A 21,805-nucleotide genomic window follows, 5' to 3' on the forward strand; every position below is an offset into this window, starting at 1 on the left:
GCAAAGGTGCACAAAATGGACAATCAAATTAGAAAATCCAAATCAAAACAGAAAAGCATGCGAAGGCTATGAAATTTTTTATACAAGTTACTCATGTTATGAACAAACAATGTGCAAAATACCAAATCCAGAAGAGCTCAAATGATAGGTGAACAAAAATGCACAAATTGAATACCAAAAATGTGACACAAATTGTCATACTACATCTCCATGTGTCAAAAGCAATGAATACAAATGAGAAAAAATTCAAACCAATTCTCAAAAATTCATATCACATGTGAGGATCAAGCATACAAAAATTCAGGTCAATTGGATTAAAGATGAGCATTTCACAAAGCATTTATCATGACATATCAAACTAGCACATGGTTCAAACAAAAAATCCAAAATAAAAATCCAGAATCAGACAATTCATGAAGTAAATTCTATAAAAAACTAGAGATTTAAACAAGATCAAGAAAAAAAATGGACTCAATTTGGACTATTTTACTATTTTTTATGATTTTTCAAAGATAAGCAAATAAAATGAAATATGCAAAATAAATGGAGGGAAATGAATATTTGAATTAAATCAGGAATTAATGAGAGCCATTGGATCTGGCGCGAAAACACATCACACGGTCCATATTTGAACCTCTTAAGCGCACCGTTTCATTTAATTACATGGCAGCCATATCACCAGGTCAATGCACGCATGGCAAGTCAAACGCAAGGAAACAAACCAAATACACACGCCAGCGAAACAATCAGCACACAGTCAGCATAAGTGAAACGATGCGTTTCACTTAAGTGACTCATCACCCACATCAGCAGTCTTCATACACGCAGGCGAAGTCACACGCAGTTAGGCCAATGATTCAGACAACAAAGCATACACGTGGAGGCCAGGTAGGACAAAAACCCTAGGAATTTGCAGACGGCAGAGCAATCGTCTTCTCCGGCCGTCTGCGACGGAGACTCATGAAGATTTTTCCAGAATTCAATGAAATTTATACCGTTCGAAAGATCTTTCCACCAGGATTCCAAATATCATACTCACTAATCCTAAATCAAGCTAGGTTTTCCAGATCGAACACAAACATATTCATCATCAAAACTTTAATTCATCACCACATGCTCATATCTTAACCAAATTCAAAACTAAACATATCAGCGTGCTCAGCAATGCAAGATCTACATGATCATGTACATAAAACAGCAAAATATGAGGATCGATTTTCAACTTACTTGAGATGACAGTTACTGTACATGCGTGTTCAAGCTCTCTCCAGCTCCAGATCAACTTCCTGAACCTTGCTTTGAAGCTTTGTGCACAAAGAATTGCTTGAAACCACTTGGATCTAGCTTAATTTCAGAAATCCATCTTCATGTTCATGCACTCGATCTGCCTGAAAACTTGCTCAATTCCAATAAACAATGGATGAATTCTGCTCAGCATTCCACAAGGATTATGAATATGCAAAGAGATTGAAGGTTTGTGTGAAGAATTTTGAAATTCGAGGAGAGGGAATTTTGGAGGGAAAAATGAATTTTCATATCTGAATTTGTTATTATGAGCCAATGCAGTTAAGGTTTAGTTTTTATATCATGTGCTAATCACAATGCTAATCCACTTAAGCCTTGGTTAATCATGATTAGTAAAATATGAGGTGTAGTGCAAAAAATGCAAGTGTGCTTAGCATGGACATGCTACACGTGAACAGTACCCATGCAAGGTTCAAATTCACTTAAAATCATTCAATAATCAAGATGGAATTGGTATTTGGCTTGCATGATCATCCAAATTTGAATTATCAAAATTCCCTCCAAAATGCACATGTATGAACAAATGATCATATGAGCTTCTTCCATGCATGGCAAATGTCGATTTGGAATCTCTTGGTCATGACAAGCATTTTGCAAAAAGAATGGACCAATTTGGAGTTTTGAATCAAAAGTTATGCCACTTTGAAATTCCATGTATACTTTGTGATCATTTGGCCATAACTTCTCAACCAATCATCAGATGATCATGAAATAGGACCTTTTGAAAAGGGCAGAGAAAGATCTTCAACTATCATGTTCACCAAAAATCCATTTGAAACTTCTTTGATTTTGAAAAATCAAGTTGAATGTAGACCAGAAACTTGCCATTTTCGGAAACTTGAAATTATAGGTCATTTTCCATTTTGGGAAACTTTTGCCATGACTTCAAAATCTTCAAGATAGATGTTTAGAATGAAAAATGGACCTCTTTTGAACATGATTGAGGTGTCTCAACTCATTTCCCCACCTCATAGCCCTCAGTTGACTGCACAGTTGACTTTTTGGTCTTCAGATGATCAGCTTGAGCCTCTATCACTTGGAGAAATTGCTCAAAAATGAAACCCTAGCTCATGTAAGCTCCTTAATATAACCATGTGATCTTCATCCCAAGAAAATACCTCATCTCCTTGAGAAACCCTAGCTGGAAGAAAGGCATTGATTAGGGTTGACCAGAGGTCAGAACCCTAATCTAAAGGAACTTGAGGATGAACAATGAGACCCTTGATGATGATAGAACCATGATGATGGTAATATATCCTTGCAAACAAGATGATGCTCAAGATCTTTGAAGAATCAAGAAACCCTAACTGAAGTGCAAACCCTCAGATGGTTGACCATCAATTCATAGAAACCCTCAGGCTTGAATCATGTAACTTCTCCATCTTCTAAAAAGACTTTGGAGGATGACCTTCTTATTTTCATATGATATGCAAAATGCAATGCCTAATATCCTAAAATATGAAATGCAATGTATCAAACTAGTCTCTAGAGAGGAGGGCAAATTTTGAGGTGTTACACCAGGCTCTGATACCACTGAAGGAGAATAGCCATCCAAGGCGCAGCGGAATTTAAAAATTTCTCCATTTAGTGATCCTTACGAATGGGCATGATCAGTGATAGAATCGTTACCTCTTGTGGCGATTCAAACCTTTGGTGCAGATCTCTTGTAACGATAAAAACCTTGGATACAAATCAACGGGGCGATCACGAACGTTGAACGATGACAACGTCTCTACTCAGTCCACACGAACAGATTCCTTCAATCGCAGTGCTAGCTGTTATGAATGAAGGCTTTGAGTGAGAGAAAGAGAGATACTAAATTCCAACTCTTTAGTTGTGTTGTATTCCCATATATTGCTTCTGCACAAGAGTTCTATTTATAGAACCACTTGTGTGGGCTTCAAGCCAAAAAGCCCACTTAAGTGTATTTTGGCCCATATCTCATAATATGCCAAAATCACTTAAGTATTTGGTACCTTACCATACTTAGTATTCTACTTAAGTACACCGTACGTTACGATGTTCCTTAGTTACTCTATCTCTCATCAATCCGTCCTTTGTGTGTGACCCTATAGGTTTTCGTGGCGTTGGCAATTATATTAAATCACGTATTTAACATAATAAACAGTGAGCAGTATCTAGCAACACATCACTGCTACCCAAGACACGAAAATGTCATGTGATCTGACAAAACCTCCTGTGATAATAATTATGTGTATAATTACCCCATTGCCCTTATGCCTATATTGAACACAAGGTATAGACCGTGTCACCCTTGTCCAGTTCAATATTGGGCCCATAGACATTTATCCTATTACGCAGGATGGGCAAATTCCATCTAGGACACTCATGTCCCTCAGCATGCTTTGTGGAGTACCCATCAACTGTCTTTATGGTTATCCAGTTACGGACAATGTTGGATTAGCAATAAATCACTTGACTCTACATCTAGGATCCATAGTGGTTTCAGGTCGAAGAGTGGTATACACTATTATCACCATGAGAATAACTTATGACACTTTGCATAACTTTCTATATAGTATTCTCATAGCGGGTCAATCCGGTATAAATATTACTCCTAATATTCATACCTATGTTTAAGACTTGATAACTCTTTATCCATGATCCATGAGATGTGATCATCAGTCTACAAACATAATAGTCTTAATGCTTTGATGTTATCCCACTTCACACTAAAGCTCGACTACGGATACTTTAAGAATAGTGTCCTTATGTTTAATGTGCTCTCATGATTAAGTCACACTTAATACATTAAACGGACTATCTATTCCAGGGACTTTATTAATCAACCATAATAAATAAAATGCCTTTTATTATTAATAAATAATTCTATACAAGTACCAAAAGTATTGGCCTCTAGGGCTTACACCAACAATAAGGTGAAAACCATAATCCACCAAAATGGATGATTGATCTTGACAATGACTTTATTCATCCCTTAACCTTTGTTTGTTTTCCTTGTGTGTGATCCCTTATTTGTGATTGTTGCATTCATGCATTCGTGTGCATCATAACATTCATCACACGAAAAATGACTTCAAGGAACTGAGGTTTTATTTGCAAATATTTCTAGACCATGTATTATGGACGAAGGAACACTAAGAAGTACAGTTTCAGATGTCCCGACTTGAAAGAGTTAAGGAAGCTATCATCTTTTGTATTAGATCCCTTGGATTTCAAACAACATCATGGGAAGCTTCTATCTGTGTTATCTGCTGATGTTGTGGAAGGAATCTTGAGTGTGTTGGTTCAGTTTTATGACCCTCTCTACCGTTGCTTCACTTTTCCCAATTATCAACTCATGTCTATGTTAGAAGAGTGTTCCCATCTCTTGGGAATACCCGTTTCTGACAAAGTGCCTTTTAGTTGATTGGAGGAGATTCATATACCTCATATTATAGCTGAAACTCTTCATCTGAAGAAGTCTGAGATTGAGGCTCATTGGATGAAGAAAGGAGGAATCTTTGGGTTGACTTCTAAGTTCCTCATAGGGAAAGCTACTGCCTTTGCTCAAGCTGGTAGTGTGGATGCTTTTGAAGCTATCTTTGTGTTGCTCATCTATGGTTTAGCTTTGTTCCCTAACATCGGTGGTTTTGTTGATGTTAACGCCATTAGAATCTTCTGGATTGGAAATCATGTGCCTACTTTATTGGTTGATATGTATTTCTCTTTGAATCTAAGGAATTCTAAAGGTGGTGGAACTATTGTGTGTTGTGTTCCTCTTCTGTACAAGTGGTTTATTTCGCACTTGCCTTAGACGCCTGCTTTTGTGGAGAACAAACAATGTCTAAGGTGGTTCAGAGACTTATGTATCTCATTGATGATGATATATTTTGGTATGACTCTGCATTGGGTAGTTTGGAGTTATTGATTGTTGTGGTGAATTATCTATTATACCCCCTTATTGGTACACAAGGAGGATTTAACTACAACCCTGCTTTGGCTCGTCATCAACTTGGATTCCCCTTGAGAGACAAACCTAATAACACTCAGTTAGAAGGCCTTTTCTATCAAGATGGTAAAGATCCCCAACGTTTGAAGCAGAAGATGTTACATGCTTGGCATAATGCGCATAGGAAAGGAAGATCCGAGCTTGGTCCGTGCAACTGTGTAGCTTTGGAAGCTTACATTTCTTGGGTGAAGAAGAGAGCTTTGGAATTGAAGATACTATATGCTTGTGAGAGACCTATGTTTATGGTTGTGGTTGAGACATTAACTCTCCCTAACCAAGATGTAGAGGAGTTGGAAGACGCGCTCGTAAAGATGAAGCAAGAGAAGGATATGTTGGAAGAGTGGTTCCATGCTTTGAGCCGAAAGCATTAGGCGTTGCAGATTGTGTATAAAGACAAAGATGAGCTTATTTAAATTCTTGAAGACCGAGTAGTGAAGAGACAGAGAGAGCCAGAGGGTCCCTCTTCCTCTAGTATGCCTCAGCCTTCCGGTGCTTGGAAGAAGATAGTTGATCAGATTGTCCCCGAGAAGGCTTATATGAAGACTTCTTTTGAGTCTGAGATTCGACGCATCTGAAGGAAGTACGCCCCTGCAGCCAGATCATCTAACATTGTTGTTAGGGGATCCTTAGGATGATTAGTTTCCTTTCCTCTTGTATTTGTATTTTGGTTTCTGAAATCAATTATATGAATAAAAGAGATTTTTATGGTCAATCAAATTGTTATAATTGTTATTATTATATATTTGCAAATAAAATAGTATGTTCCTTGAAAATAAAAACAATTAAAGCATTGCATTTCATGCATCATTTGCATAGCAGGTTTTTCTTCCGCCAGGTGTCTTATTGGTTATTCTTCTGTGCTTCAGCCAAGCTGACTCATCGATACAATACTCGCGCCAATCATCCTAGAATAATGGAACACTTGGAACAAGAGAACTGAGAGCTGAAGGACAAGATTTCCTGGTTGACTGTCATGATGGAGTCTATTTTAGCTGCTCAGAGTCAATCTTCTCCAATGCCCGCAACTCCTCCTCCTCAGAGGAATGTCATCTCAGAAGTTATTACTTCAACCGTGCCTGCCACTCAGTTTGCTCCTGCTATGCCTGCTGGATTCCCATGGGGAATGCCGCCAAACTTTGTGCCCGAAGGGTTTGCACCCACTTTTGCTTCCATGCCGGAATCTATTCCGGTCATGTTTGTGCCGCCTCCAGTTGTTCACACTCTGCCTCGTGCTGAGGACATCACCTACCATTCTGAGCCGTCTGAGGGTCCGGATGTCTATGAGAAGATGGACGAGATGAAAGACCAATTCCTTGAGTTGCGAAAGAAGTTGAAAACCTTGAGGAGAAAAGATTTGTTTGGTAAGAGTGTTGCGGAACATTGCTTGGTGCCCAACGTCAAGATCCTGATGAAGTTCAAAGTCCCTGACTTTGAAAACTATAAGGGAAACACCTGCCCACTTAGCCATCTTGTCATGTATGCCAGGAAAATATTGACGCAAACTGATAATGATCAGTTACTAATTCATTACTTTCAAGATAGTCTGAAGGGTGCCGCTCTGAGGTGATACATGGGTTTGGATAGTCCGAGTGTCTGTATGTTCAATGATTTGGGTGAGGCTTTTGTGAAGCAGTACAAGTACAACATTGATATGGCGCTAGATAGAGACCAACTGAGGTCGATGTCTCAGAAGGACAAAGAGAAGTTTAAAGAGTACGCCAAAAGATGGAGAGAAAGCTTTGTTAGTAAGCCACCTGTCGTCTTTCTCATATGTTGAAGCTGAGGATGAGATTGGAACTCCGTTCCAAGATCTATCTATTGCTGAAGAGAATAAAGTTGGGGCACCTATGTCCTCTTTTAAAGACACTTAAAATATTGTTGAAGATGGTAGTTCTGATCAATGGGGCCGGACGGTAGAGGTCGCCGAGAACAAGAGTCGAGCCGGTTTGGGATTCCAACAAGGGTCGTCAGCGGAAGAAGTGCAACCTAGTTTCCGTAGAGGAGGGTTCATTCATGGTAATGAACAGTACTTAGTTGCCGTGATTGAGGGGGGTGAAGATGAAGACTGCACCAATTTTGTGACGCATGGAAAAGCTTGCAACAATTGGATCGTTGTCGATATTCCTGTTATTGTTCATCGCTCTAAGTAATTGCTTTATTGTCTTTTAAAATCCTTCTCCTATGCCTAAGGGAGAAGTGAACATTGTTTGGCATCTTTCAAATTGATTATTAATAAAATGAAATTCTATTCATCCACATCTATGATGTTTTACTTTTACTTTTTGCTTTTCTGAAAAATGGTAATCACAAAAAACATAAATAAGTAAATAATAATTGTCCATCTGCATAATATTTGGTCATAATTCACTTCTATAAAATCAAAATATCAAATCATTATGCATGTTGGTTTCTAAACCCATTGAATACAATGATCCTACTCCTTCTCCAAACTTTGAATTCCCTGTGTCTGAGGCTGAGGAAGAAAGTGATGAAGAAGTGTCTGATGAATTGTCTCGTCTACTTGAGCACGAGGAAAAAGCCATTTAGCCATTCGAATAGCAGATTGAGTTAGTCAACTTGGGTTCCGAAGATGATGTGAAGGAAGTCAAGATTGGGTCTCGATTGTGTCCAGAGGTTAAGAAGGGGTTGATTGATCTTCTTCGACAGTATTCATATTTATTTGCCTGGTCTTATCAAGACATGTCTGGTTTGGATTCTGAGATTGTGGAGCATAGATTGCCTTTGAAGCCAGAATGCCCGCCAGTCAAGCAAGAGTTGAGGAGGACTCATCCTGATATGGCAGTAAAGATCAAAGAAGAAGTGCAAAAGCAGATTGATGCTGGTTTCCTTATTACCGTTGAGTATCTGTAATGGGTGGTCAACATTGTGCCTATTCCGAAGAAAGATGGAAAAGTCCGCATGTGTGTTGATTATAGAGATTTGAACAAAGCTAGTCCGAAAGATGATTTTCCTCTGCCACACATTGACATGTTGGTAAACAATACAACTAAATTCAAAGTCTTTTCATTTATGGACGGATTTTCCGGTTATAATCAGATTAAAATGGCACCCGAGGATATGGAGAAGACCACGTTCATTATGCCCTGGGGAACATTTTGTTATAGAGTGATGCCTTTCAGTTTAAAGAATGCTAGTGCAACTTACCATAGAGAAATGACCACTCTTTTTCATGATATAATGCACAAAGAGATTGAAGTCTATGTTGATGATATGATTGCTAAATCTAGTGATGAAGAAGAACATGTCGAGCATTTATTGAAGTTATTCCAGTGTTTGAGGATATACAAACTCCACTTGAATCCTAATAAGTGTACTTTTGGTGTTCATTCTGGTAAGTTGTTGGGCTTTATTGTCAGCGAGAAGGGTATTGAAGTTGATCCCGCCAAGGTCAAAGCAATACAAGAGATTCCTGCGTCCAAAACTGAGAAGCAAGTCAGAGGTTTTCTCGGCCGCTTGAATTATATCTCAAGATTCATTTCACACATGACTGCCACATGTGCACCTATATTCAAGCTTCTTCAAAAATATCAGTCTTGTGATTGGACCGAATATTGCCAGAAAGCTTTTGACAGTATCAAAGAATATCTGCTTGAGCCTCCGATTCTGTCTCTGCATGTTGAAGGAAGACCTTTGATCATGTATTTGATTGTGCTTGATGATAGTATAGGTTATGTGCTTGGTCAGCAAGATGAAACTGGAAAGAAAGATTATGCTATTTACTACCTCAGTAAGAAGTTCACCGACTGTGAGACTCAGTATTCTATGCTAGAGAAGACTTGTTGCATATTGACTTGGGCTGTTAAGCATCTGCGTCAACATATGTTGAATCATACCACTTGGTTGATATCCAAAGTGGATCCAATCAAGTATATTCTTGAGAAGCCTGCTTTTACTTGGAGGATTGCCCGTTAGTAGATGTTGTTATCAAAGTATGATATTGAATACCAATCTCAAAAAGCAATCAAAGGTAGTATCTTGGCTGACCATTTGGCTCACAAACCAATTGGAGATTACCAGTCAGTGCAATATAACTTTCCTGATGAAGAGACCTTGTACTTGAAGATGAAAGATTGTGATGAACCATTTCTTGAAGAAGGGCCAGAACCTGGTTCCCGTTGGGCCATGGTATTTTATGGAGCTATTAATCAGTATGGTAATGGCATTGGGGCAGTGATTATTACTCCTCAAGGCACTCATTTTCCGTTTACAACTAGATTGACTTTCAAGTGTACAAATAATATGGTTGAGTATGAAGCTTGCATTATGGGGCTTGAAGACGCCATTGATCTCAGAATCAAGTATTTAGATGTCTATGGAGATTCAGCTTTGGTTGTAAATCAGATCAAAGGTGATTAGGAGACGAATCAACCCGGTTTGGTACCATATAGAGATTATGCGAGGAGGATTTCAACTTTCTTTACAAAGGTTGAATTTCATCATATCCCTCGAGATGAAAACCGGATGCCAGATGCTCTTGCAACGTTGGCTTCAATGATTATGGTGAAGTATTAGAATGAAGTTCCTAATCTTACTTTGATGCATCTTGATAGGTCAGCGCATGTGTTTGATGTTGAAGAGATCAAAGATGAAATGCTGTGGTATTTTGATATCAAGTGTTTTATCCAAAGTCAGATCTACCCGCCCAGGGCATCTTTAAAAGATAAGAAGACTTTGAGGAAATTAGCTGGAAACTTCTACCTGAATGGTGATGTTCTTTATAAGAGAAATTTCAATATGGTTTTGCTCAAATGCGTGGATAGACACGAAGTAGACCTATTGATGACTGAAGTCCATGAAGGTTCCTTTGGTATTCATTCCAATGGGCATGCTATGGCTAAGAAGATATTGAGAGCGGGTTACTATTGGCTGATAATGGAATTTGATTGTTGCAAGTTTGTGAAGAAATGTCATAAGTGTCAAATTTATGCGGATAAGATTCATGTTCCTTCGAAACTTTTGAACGTCATTTCCTCCCCATGGCCCTTCTCCATGTGGAGAATTGACATGATTGGCATGATTGAGCCTAAAGCTTCGAACATACATTGTTTCATTTTGGTGGCTATTGACTACTTCACAAAGTGGGTTGAAGCGGAATCATGTGCAAATGTAACCAAGCAAGTTGTTGTAAGGTTTATCAAGAACCAGATTATATGCCGGTATGGTGTGCCAAGCAAGATCATTACTGATAATGGATTGAACTTGAACAATAATATGGTGGAAGCTCTTTGAAAAGACTTCAAGATTGCACATCATAATTCTTCTCCCTACAGACCTAATATGAATGGGGTTGTTGAAGCTGCAAACAAGAACATCATGAAGATCATCCAGAAGATGATTGTAAGGTACAAAGATTGACATGATATTCTGCCATTTGCTTTACATGGGTATCGTACATCCATCCACACTTCAACAAGGGCAACCTCTTTCTCACTTGTCTATGGCATGGAAGTTGTGCTTCCAGTAGAGGTTGAGATCCCATCGCTGCGTGTTCTGATGGAAGCCAAGTTAACTGAAGTTGAATGGTGTCAGACTAGGTATGGTCAGCTGAATTTAATTGAAGAGAAAAGGCTAACTGTCATCTGTCATGGTCAGTTGTACCAGCAAAAAATGAAGAAATCTTTTGATAAGAAGGTTAGACCTCGTGCATTCAGAGAAGGTGACCTTGTGCTCAAGAAGATCCTATCTTTCAAACTAGATTCTAGGGGAAAATGGACTCCTAATTATGAAGGCTCATATGTTGTTAAGAGAGCCTTTTCAGGCGGTGCTTTGATTCTTACAACTATGGATGGTGAAGAGTTCACGCGTCATGTGATTGCTGATGCAGTCAAGAAATACTTCGCCTAAAAAAGAAAAGAATAACTCGCTAAGTTGAAACCCCGAAAGGGCGGCTTAGGCAAAAATGAGCGTCTCGGTGGATTGAAAACCTGAAAGGGCGATCCAGGCAAAAGTTAGAGACATAAAACAGAAGAAAAAATTATCCCGATAAATTGAGTTCCCCACCTTGGGGAAATTTATGCAAAAATAAGGGATTATGGCAAGTAACTGCATCATGTTGATCTTCAGTCTTGAAGACTTTCTTGAGCACAATGTTTGGTTCTGATTCATCTTCAACCAAAGCCAAGAGCACAGTGGATATTGAAGGCGGTAGAAGGAATAGTGATCATTGTATTCAATGTAGCCCTTTTCCATGTAAATTACCATTTTTCAACTTTTGTAAAGGTCTTGTAGCGGGGTTTTCGTTACCTTTAGGTTTATTGACTAAAGCAAAAGTCAACATACAATTTGGCAAGACTCCATGGATGTTTGCAAAAGTCAACATAAATGATTATGGATCCTCAAATAAGCTCACATATGTATAAAATGATGAATGAAAGAGCTTCCCTTGATTAAATTTGATCAGAGGTTGAGATTGCTTCATGGGTAAGGCACAGTCAAAGCACAATTGAATTAGGGTTTCCTTGGGAAACAATCCTCAAGCCCTTTGGGTTATCTTGATCAAATTGGAAAACTGAGATACTTGGGAGACGTATATGATGATTAGGAGCTTTGTGGACCATTGTCATGTTGGTGTAAGCCCTAGAGGCCAATACTTTTGGTACTTGTATCGAATTATTTATTAATAATAAAAGGCTTTTTCTTTATTATGTTTGTCTAATAAAGTCCCTAGAATAGATAGTCCGTTTAATGTATCAAGTATGACTTAATCATGAGATCACATTAAATATAAGGATACTATTCTTAAAGTATCCATAGTCGAGCTTTATTGTGAAGTGGAATAACATTAAACCATTAAGACTATTATGTATATAGACTGATGATCACATCTCATGGATCATGGATAAGGAGTTATCAAGTCTTAAACATAGGTATGAATATTAAGAGTAATATTTATACTGGATTGACCCGCTATGAGAATACTATATAGAATGTTATGCAAAGTGTCATAAGTTATTCTCATGGTGATAATGGTGTATACCACCCTTCGACTTGAAACCACTATGGACCTTAGATGTAGAGTCGAGTGCCTTATTGCTGATCAAACATTGTCCGTAACTGGATGACCATAAAGACAGTTGATGGGTACTCCATGAAGCATGCTAAGGGACATGAGTGACCTAGATGGAATTTTCCCATCCTGCGTAACAGGATAAATGTCTATGGGCCCAATATTGAACTGGACAAGGATGACACGGTCTATGCCTTGTGTTCAATATAGACATAAGGGCAAAAGGGTAATTTTACATATAAGTATTATCACAAAAGGATTTGTCAGATCACATGACATTTTCGTGTCTTGGGTAGCAGTGATGTGTTGCTAGATACCGCTCACTGTTTATTATGTTAAATACGTGATTTAATATAATTGTCAATGCCGCGAAAACCTACAGGGTCACACACAAAAGGACGGATTGATGAGAGATAAAGTAAGTAAGGAATACCGTAATGTACGGTGCCCTTAAGTGAATTGTAGAACATCGTAAGGTACGATTTACTTAAGTAGAATACAAAATATGGTAAGGTACCACGCGCTTAAGTGATTTTGGCATATTATAAGATATGGGCCACATACACTTGAGTGGGCTTTTTAGCTTGCAGCCCACACAAGTGATTCTATAAATAGAACCCTTGTGTAGAAGCATTTGTGTAGTTGCAATTTCGTTTCTCTCTCTCTCACTCACTCAAAGCCTTCATTCGTAGCAGCTAGCACTAAGATTGAAGGAATCCGTTCGTGTGGACTGAGTAGAGACATTGTCATCGTTCAACGTTCGTGATCGCTCCATAGATCTGAATCAAAGGTTACAATCGCCACAAGAGGTAACGATTCTATCACTGATCATGCCCATTCGTAAGGATCATTAAAGGAGAAATTTTAAATTCCGCTGCATTTTGGATCGCCCTTCTCCTTCAGTGGTATCAGAGCCACGTACGAAACCATGCATCTGATAGCTGTTTATTTTCTGTATTTTCTGTATTAATACGATTAAAAGACATAATGAATCAAAGAATAAACGAGTAATTAAATTTGGCATCATGTGTGTACGATTTGGATGATTGATATTGACTATGCTTCGGAATCCGACATTAGTATGGTGAAGCAGCGATACATCGATTGTCCATAGGTTATGCAATTGAGATCGATCAAGTTATATATATGATATAAGTAATCCTGATGCAAAATATGGTATATATGATATACTGTTTCTGTTTCGTTCATTCAAACACTTAATGGTTGTTTTCCTTTGAGCGATCAATGGTCGTTTGCTTCTTGATCCGACATTAGTATGGTGAAGCAATGACGCGTTGATCAATCATACTGAATCAACAATCGAGATGTGTTTAACGGTCTGAAATTGGTGCATTAGGGTTAATGACGGCACAAGGGTTGTGTTGTCAAAGAGTTATGTGATTATGGTTGTGACTGCGCAAGAGTTGTGCCTTAAAGTATCAAGTGTTGATGCGAAAAACGACGTCAATTTCAAATGAATTGTTCATTAAAATTTTCGGCACGAGGCGCTGCCCCTACAACCCCGCAAGGGACGCTGCCCGGGCAGCGGACCCCCGACTAACTCTACATAGTGTGATTGGTCGCCGAAATTTAATTTGGTTTTAATTAATTAAAAGAATTAAAATTAATAATAATAATGTGTTTATTATTATTGTCTTGTGGTGATCGGTTATGGCCTTAGTTTTCCTTTATTTTGTTTTGGGTTTTTAAAATACGACCTGCGTGTTGTGCCTCTCTTTTAATCTCTTAATGTAACTTCTTTTCTCATCTCACTCCCTCGTATGTAAAACGAGTTTCTTTTATGTAATGTAATGTTATGAAGAAAGAGAAGAATTCAATATCAAAGGAGGACAACCTTGAAGATCTTGCTTGAAGAAGCTTAGATCGTTATTAGGTTAGCTTAGGTTCTCTCATTGGCTTGGGAGAACAATTGCGCTAAGGGCCATAACTGTTTCATTATGTATGTTGATGCATGTGAATGTATGTTGATGCATGTGAGAGACGATTTATATGATAAATAAGCCGGTGAGATCAGAATAATTGCAAATTCCCTCAAATTAAATATTAAATTTATGCTTTCCAAGTTTTAGCACTCATCAAGACTAGTATCGGATAATGTAGGTTTCGTCTACGCTAGGTGCATGTTCTATATTAGTAAGGTGTGATGGGATAATTGTAATATCCAATTGCTAAAACAATGGGTCAAACTTAACTAAAAAAATTATAATAAGATTATATATATTTAGAAGCAAGAGTTGGAAATGATCCATGTGATGGATTGGAATAAGGAGTTATTCACCCAACTAAAATATTCGAGAGTTGTATTAGATACAATTGGAAGGAGTTCCTACCTAAATAACCTAGTTTTGGGTAATGCGCCTACGCGGAGTTAAAACAAAGTGAAATGTGGATCTCGACCCACTAGAAAATCTTCCAACGGGATTTTCCGAATCAAATGGTGAGGGTCATTTGTTTTGAGTAAAATAGTGGGAGCATATTTAATTAAAGGCCTAATTAAATATGTTATTGATACTTATATTTTCATTATTTTCATGTAGATTACCATGACAACAAACACCTCTAACAACATTTTGCGATCAATCCTTGACAAGGAAAAATTGTCTGGGACAAATTTTCTAGATTGGCGCCGAAATCTGAGGATTGTCCTCAAACATGATAGAAAGTTGTATGTCTTGGAGAAACATGTTCCTAAAGAGGAACCTCCTAGTTCTGCACCAAAGGCAGAAAGAGATGCTTATAAGAAGCATGTCGATGATGGCAATGAAACTGCTTGTCTCATGCTAGCTACCATGAACTCAGAGTTGCAAAAGCAACATGAGAACATGGCAGCGTTCGATATGATCGAACACCTGAAGATGTTCTATCAAGAGCAAGCAAGGCATGAAAGGTTTGAAGTTTCAAAAGCCCTTTTTCAAGGCAAGTTAGCTGAGGGAGCCCCTGTAGGTCCCCATGTGCTCAAGATGATTGGGTATGTGGAGAACCTTGAGAGGTTGGGTTTTCCCCTCGGAAAGGATCTTGCGACTGATTTAATCTTGCAATCAATGCCAGATAGATTCAGTCAATTTGACCTAAATTTCAATATGAATGATATGGACAAATCTCTTCCTGAACTGCTAGCCATGTTAAGAACTGCTGAGCAGAATCTGAAGTCAAAAGGGAAGTCCATTCTGATGATCGGAAATGGAAAGAGACAAAACAAAAGACCCACCAAGCAGGGCGATAAAGGGAAAGGCAAGGAAGTTGCCAAACCCAAACCCACTGTTGTTTCTTTGAAGCCTAGTGGAGGCATAATAAAGGAAGGCACCTGCTTCCATTGCGGTAAGACCGGACACTGGAAGAGAAACTGCCCAAAGTACCTGGAAGATAAGAAGAATGGAGTAGAGACTTCAACTTCAGGTATTTTTGTTATTGAAATTAATTTATCTACTTCTGCATCATGGGTATTAGATACTGGATGCGGTTCTCACATTTGTACCAATGTGCAGGGGCTAAAAAGGAGTAGATATTTGGCAAAAGGTGAAGTTGACAATGGAGCAAAGGTTGTTGCTTGAGTCGTACGAACTTATGTATTGACTTTACCTAGTGGTTTAATAATTCAGTTAGAGAACTGTTATTATGTACCTGCAATTAGCAAGAATATTATTTCCGTTTCTTGTTTGGACAAGTTTTGTTTTTCATTTATAATAAAGAACAATTATTGCTCAATTTATTTGAATGATATATTCTATTCTACTGCACAAATGAACAATGGACTATATGTCCTTGATCTTGAAATGCCTATTTATAACATTAATACTAAAAGGATGAAACCTAATGAGTTAAATCCAACTTACCTTTGGCATTGTCGATTAGGCCACATAAATGAGAAACGCATTTCCAAACTCCATAAAGATGGACTCTTGGGCTCTTTTGATTATGAATCATATGAGACCTGCAGATCTTGTTTAATTGGAAAGATGATAAAGTCTCCATTCACAGGAAAAGGTGAAAGAGCTAATGATCTTTTGGCCCTCATACATATTGATGTATGTGGACCACTGAACATACCAGCCATAGGAGGTTTTCAGTACTTCATCACATTTACTAATGATTTCAATAGATATGGTTATGTGTATTTAATGAAACACAAATCAGAGTCCTTTGAAAAGTTCAAGGAATTCAAGAGTGAAGTTCAAAACCAACTAGGTAAGAATATTAAAACTCTATGATCAGATCGAGGTGGTGAGTATTTAAGCTTAGAGTTTGATGACCATCTGAAAGAGTGTGCGATCCTATCCCAACTTACTCCTCCTGGAACACCCCAATGGAATGGTGTATCTGAGAGAAGAAATTGAACCCTGTTAGACATGGTCCAATCCATGATGAGTCACGTCGATCCTCCATACTCCTTTTGGGGACATGCACTATTGACAACAACTTACACATTTAACCGTGTTCCATCCAAAAAGGTTGAGAAGACACCATATGAGATATGGAGTGGTAAGAAACCACATATGTCTTACATGAACATTTGGGATTGCGAAGTTTATGTGAAATGACAAATTTCAACTAAGCTTGATCCCAAATATGACAAATGCTTATTTGTGGGGTATCCTAAAGAAACAAGAGGGTATTACTTCTACAATACTTCTGAGGGCAAAGTGTTTGTTGCTCGAACTGGAGTTTTCCTAGAAAAGGATTTTATTTCCAAAGGAATCAGTGGGAGGAAAGTAGAGCTTGAAGAAATTCAAGAATCACAAAGCATCGATACACTTATGGAGGAATTAGAGCATGAAACACAAGTAGTTGTGGAAAGCAACCTGCTCCAGTAGAACAAGATCAGCGTAGGTCAAGCAGGATATGTCACCAACCCGAGAGATATGGATATCTCATAACTGATCAAGGTGATGTATTACTCATGGATCAAGATGAGCATGTGACCTACCAAGAGGCCATAATTGGTCCCGAGTCTGAGAAGTGGCTAGAAGCCATGAAAACTGAAATGGATTCCATGTACACAAACCAAGTTTGGACCTTGGTAGAGCCTCCTGTAGGAGTTAACCCTATAGGATGCAAGTGGGTCTTCAAAAAGAAGACTGACATGGATGGTAAGGTACATACCTATAAGGCAAGACTGGTTGCAAAAGGATATAAACAAATTCATGGGGTTGACTATGATGAAACCTTTTCACCAGTCGCAATGCTTAAATCTGTTCGGATTTTACTTGCTATCGTTGCATATCATGATTATGAAATATGGCAGATGGATGTCAAAACTGCTTTCCTTAATTGGAATCTTCTTGAGGATGTGTACATGACACAGCCTGAAGGATTTGACATACCAGAAGAAGCCCAAAAGATATGTAAGTTATAAAGATCAATCTATGGATTGAAGCAAGCTTCCAGAAGCTGGAATCTTCGTTTTGATGAAACGGTAAAACAATATGGATTCATAAAGAACGAAGATGAGCCTTGTGTCTGCAAGAAGGTTAGTGGGAGCATGATCGTTTTCCTGGTATTATATGTAGATGACATATTACTCATTGGAAACGATGTCCCTACCCTGCAACAAGTAAAGTCTTGGTTGGGGAAATGCTTTTCTATGAAGGACCTAGGTGAAGCAACCTATATATTAGGAATCAGAATCTATAGAGATAGATCATAAAAACTGCTTGGTCTAAGTCAGAGTACGTACATAGACAAAGTGCTGAGATGCTTTAATATGCATGATTCCAAGAAAGGATTCATACCTATGAAACATGGCTTGTGTCTATGAAAAACACAATCCCCTTCAACTAAGGAAGAAAGGGATCGCATGAATAAGATTCCATATGCATCTGCAATAGGATCTATCATGTATGCCATGTTATGTACTCGACCAGATGTCTCATATGCTTTAAGTGCAACGAGTAGGTACCAATCTGATCCTGGGGATGCTCATTGGGTAGCTGTCAAGAATATCCTTAAGAATTTGAGAAGGACTAAGGACTCATTCTTGATATATGGAGGTCAGGAAGAGCTGGCTGTAACTGGATACACCGATGCTAGCTTCCAAACAGATAAGTATGACTTTAGATCACAATCTGGTTATGTGTTTTGCTTAAACGGTGGCGTTGTGAGCTGGAAAAGTTCAAAGCAAGACATAGTTGCTGATTCTACAACCGAGGCCGAGTATATAGCTCATTGGCATACTTCCTAGCATTGTGGATCCTATTGGTCTCTATTGTGATAACAATGGTGCCATTGCACAAGCTAAGGAGCCTAGATCTCACCAACGATCCAAACACATACTTAGGCGTTATCACCTCATTCGAGAGATAATAGATAGAGGAGATGTGAAAATATGCAGAGTACCTACACTTGACAATATTGTTGATCCACTGACAAAGCCTCTTGCGCAGCAGAAGCATGATGGCCATACTAGATCTATGGGCATTAGGGGTATGCCTGATTGGCTCTAGTGCTAGTGGGAGATTGTTGGTGTAAGCCCTAGAGGCCAATACTTTTGGTACTTGTATCAAATTATTTATTAATAATAAAAGGCTTTTTCTTTATTATGTTTGTCTAATAAAGTCCCTAGAATAGATAGTCCGTTTAATGTATCAAGTATGACTTAATCATGAGATCACATAAACATAAGGACACTATTCTTAAAGTATCCATAGTCGAGATTTATTGTGAAGTGGGATAACATTAAATCATTAAGACTATTATGTATATAGACTGATGATCACACCTCATGGATCATGGATAAGGAGTTATCAAGTCTTAAACATAGGTACGAATATTAAGAGTAATATTTATACTGGATTGACCCGCTATGAGAATACTATATAGAATGTTATGCAAAGTGTCATAAGTTATTCTCATGGTGATAATGGTGTATACCACCCTTCTACCTGAAACCACTATGGACCTAGATGTAGAGTCGAGTGCCTTATTGCTGATCAAACATTGTCCGTAACTGGATGACCATAAAGATAGTTGATGGGTACTCCACGAAGCATGCTAAGGGACATGAGTGACCTAGATGGAATTTGCCTATCCTGCGTAACAGGATAAATGTCTATGGGCCTAATATTGAACTGGACAAGGATGACACGATCTATGCCTTGTGTTCAATATAGACATAAGGGCATAAGGGTAATTGTACATATAAGTATTATCACAAAAGGATTTGTCAGATCACATGACTTTTTCGTGTCTTGGGTAGCAGTGATGTGTTGCTAGATACTGCTCACTGTTTATTATGTTAAATACGTGATTTAATATAATTGCCAATGTCGCGAAAACCTACAGGGTCACACACAAAAGGACGGATTGATGAGAGATAAAGTAAGTAAGGAATATCGTAATGTATGGTGCCCTTAAGTGAATTGTAGAACATCGTAAGGTACGGTGTACTTAAGTAGAATACGAAATATGGTAAGGTACCACACGCTTAAGTGATTTTGGCATATTATAAGATATGGGCCACATACACTTGAGGGGGCTTTTTAGCTTGCAGCCCACACAAGTTGTTCTATAAATAGAACCCTTGTGTAGAAGCATTTGTACAGTTTCAATTTAGTTTCTCTCTCTCTCTCTCTCACTCAAAGCCTTCATTCGTAGCAGCTAGCACTGAGATTGAAGGAATCCGTTCGTGTGGACTGAGTAGAGACGTTGTCATCGTTCAACGTTCGTGATCGCTCCGTAGATCTACATCAAAGGTTACAATGGCCAGAAGAGGTAACGATTCTATCACTGATCATGGCCATTCGTAAGGATCATTAAAGGAGAAATTTTAAATTCCGTTACGTTTTGGATTACCCTTCTCCTTCATGTCATGATTTTCCTCATCTTCATCTGGCCATTTCAATGGGCTTAGGAGCCTCCTAGGAGCATTGGAGCACATGATCACTTGGGCTTCAAAACAAAAAGAGTTAGTGACGTATTTTTGTGCTTTTTGTTAGTAATCAAATAAGAAAAGCAATAACATACAATACATGCATGCTTGGTGGTCTCAAAACACTCAAACAAGTCCCAACCCTAGGGTTAAGGGGACAAACATGCTATGATCCTTGAAGCAATGCACTTGTGCAATAGCATGATGCCATGAGGGATCTTAGGGTCAAAATTAGGGTCTTACAGGTCTATGGAGTCTTGTCATTTACAGACTATCATCCTATTAAATAAAGTTGAGCTTTTTATCCAATTGTTTCTACTCTTATTTATTCAGCTAAATAGAATTAAATTTTATTGTGATCATTTTGAAATTAAAATTTTAAAATAAAAAGCATGTTTTCTTAAATAATAAAAGCAGTTACTTTAAAAAAGCAATTAAAGGATGTCCACAGCGGTCCGAGAACAGGTAAGCCCTAAAATGTGAAACATTGTTGGTTTACCATAAGCAATTAGTGTGATTTATGTTTCTTCCCCAACAACATTTCAGCATCTCCAGCCGAGTTTTGTTGGTTTCCCCAACTGAGTTTGTAATTGCCTCCCTCGAGTTGTAGGCACGTTATTGCAGCAGATTGCATAGATTCAGCAAATTTTGTTTCCCCACAAGTCGCCATCAGAGTTATCCCTAACCTCTGTTAGCCCCGACTCTTGAGCAGTATTTTCGATCCTCTGCAAGGTTGTCTCACATTTGATATGGTGTTGACCTAAAATTCCCCGCAAAGTTAATAGTGCAGTTTTTCGGTAAATCTTTTCCCCAACCAAGGTTGAGCCTTTGAGGTGGATGATTCTTGTGCATCCCTTTGCACCTTTTTCTCTCGAGCAGATGCTTCCCTCCTTTGAGGGTTTGATGAGTTTTGTATTGGTGATGCAGACCAGTGACATTTGTATCCTTTGTGATTGTTTTGTCAGCATAATCATCATATATACATATACATATACATATACATATACATTTATGAATTACATTATTACATCGTTAATGCACTATGTGATTCACTATTTCTCCGATCCTCTGCTACGGTGGTATCCTTTTCCCCTTGTGCAGATTTGGTTTGTCTGTCCTCTTTCAATTATAGAGTGTCAACCCCTTAAGCAGAAAGAATTTAACCTTTCTCATTCCCCACTGAGTTAATTCCTCGTGGATGATCATTATTTCATTTTCCTCCCCAATTGATAATCTGGATAGAATCACTCCCCTTGAGTTATATCCTTATTGGGTTGAGTCTTTGTTTGACCATTTATTTCTAGATCTTACCTAGATAGATGCTTTTGGTCCCCTGAGAATTTATTACCCAGTAACTGGTAATATTCTTCTCAATTTGCAAGTATTTCACTTTTGCCCTAATATCCGGCAAAAGTAACATTTTTCTCCCTAGCGGATTCGTTTTCACGTTTCCCAGGAAGTTTATCCTTGATATGTTCATCCTAACCGGTGACGGATATTTTCTTCCCCTACTTTGAGTCTATCCTTGATATGTTCATCCTAATCGATGACGGATATTCTCTTTTCGGTATTCTACCCAGTAAAAAGGTAGTTGTAGTCCCTATTTCTTTCCCCA

This window comes from Lathyrus oleraceus, chromosome 6 (assembly GCF_024323335.1).
Source record: "Lathyrus oleraceus cultivar Zhongwan6 chromosome 6, CAAS_Psat_ZW6_1.0, whole genome shotgun sequence".
Lineage (NCBI taxonomy): Eukaryota > Viridiplantae > Streptophyta > Magnoliopsida > Fabales > Fabaceae > Lathyrus > Lathyrus oleraceus.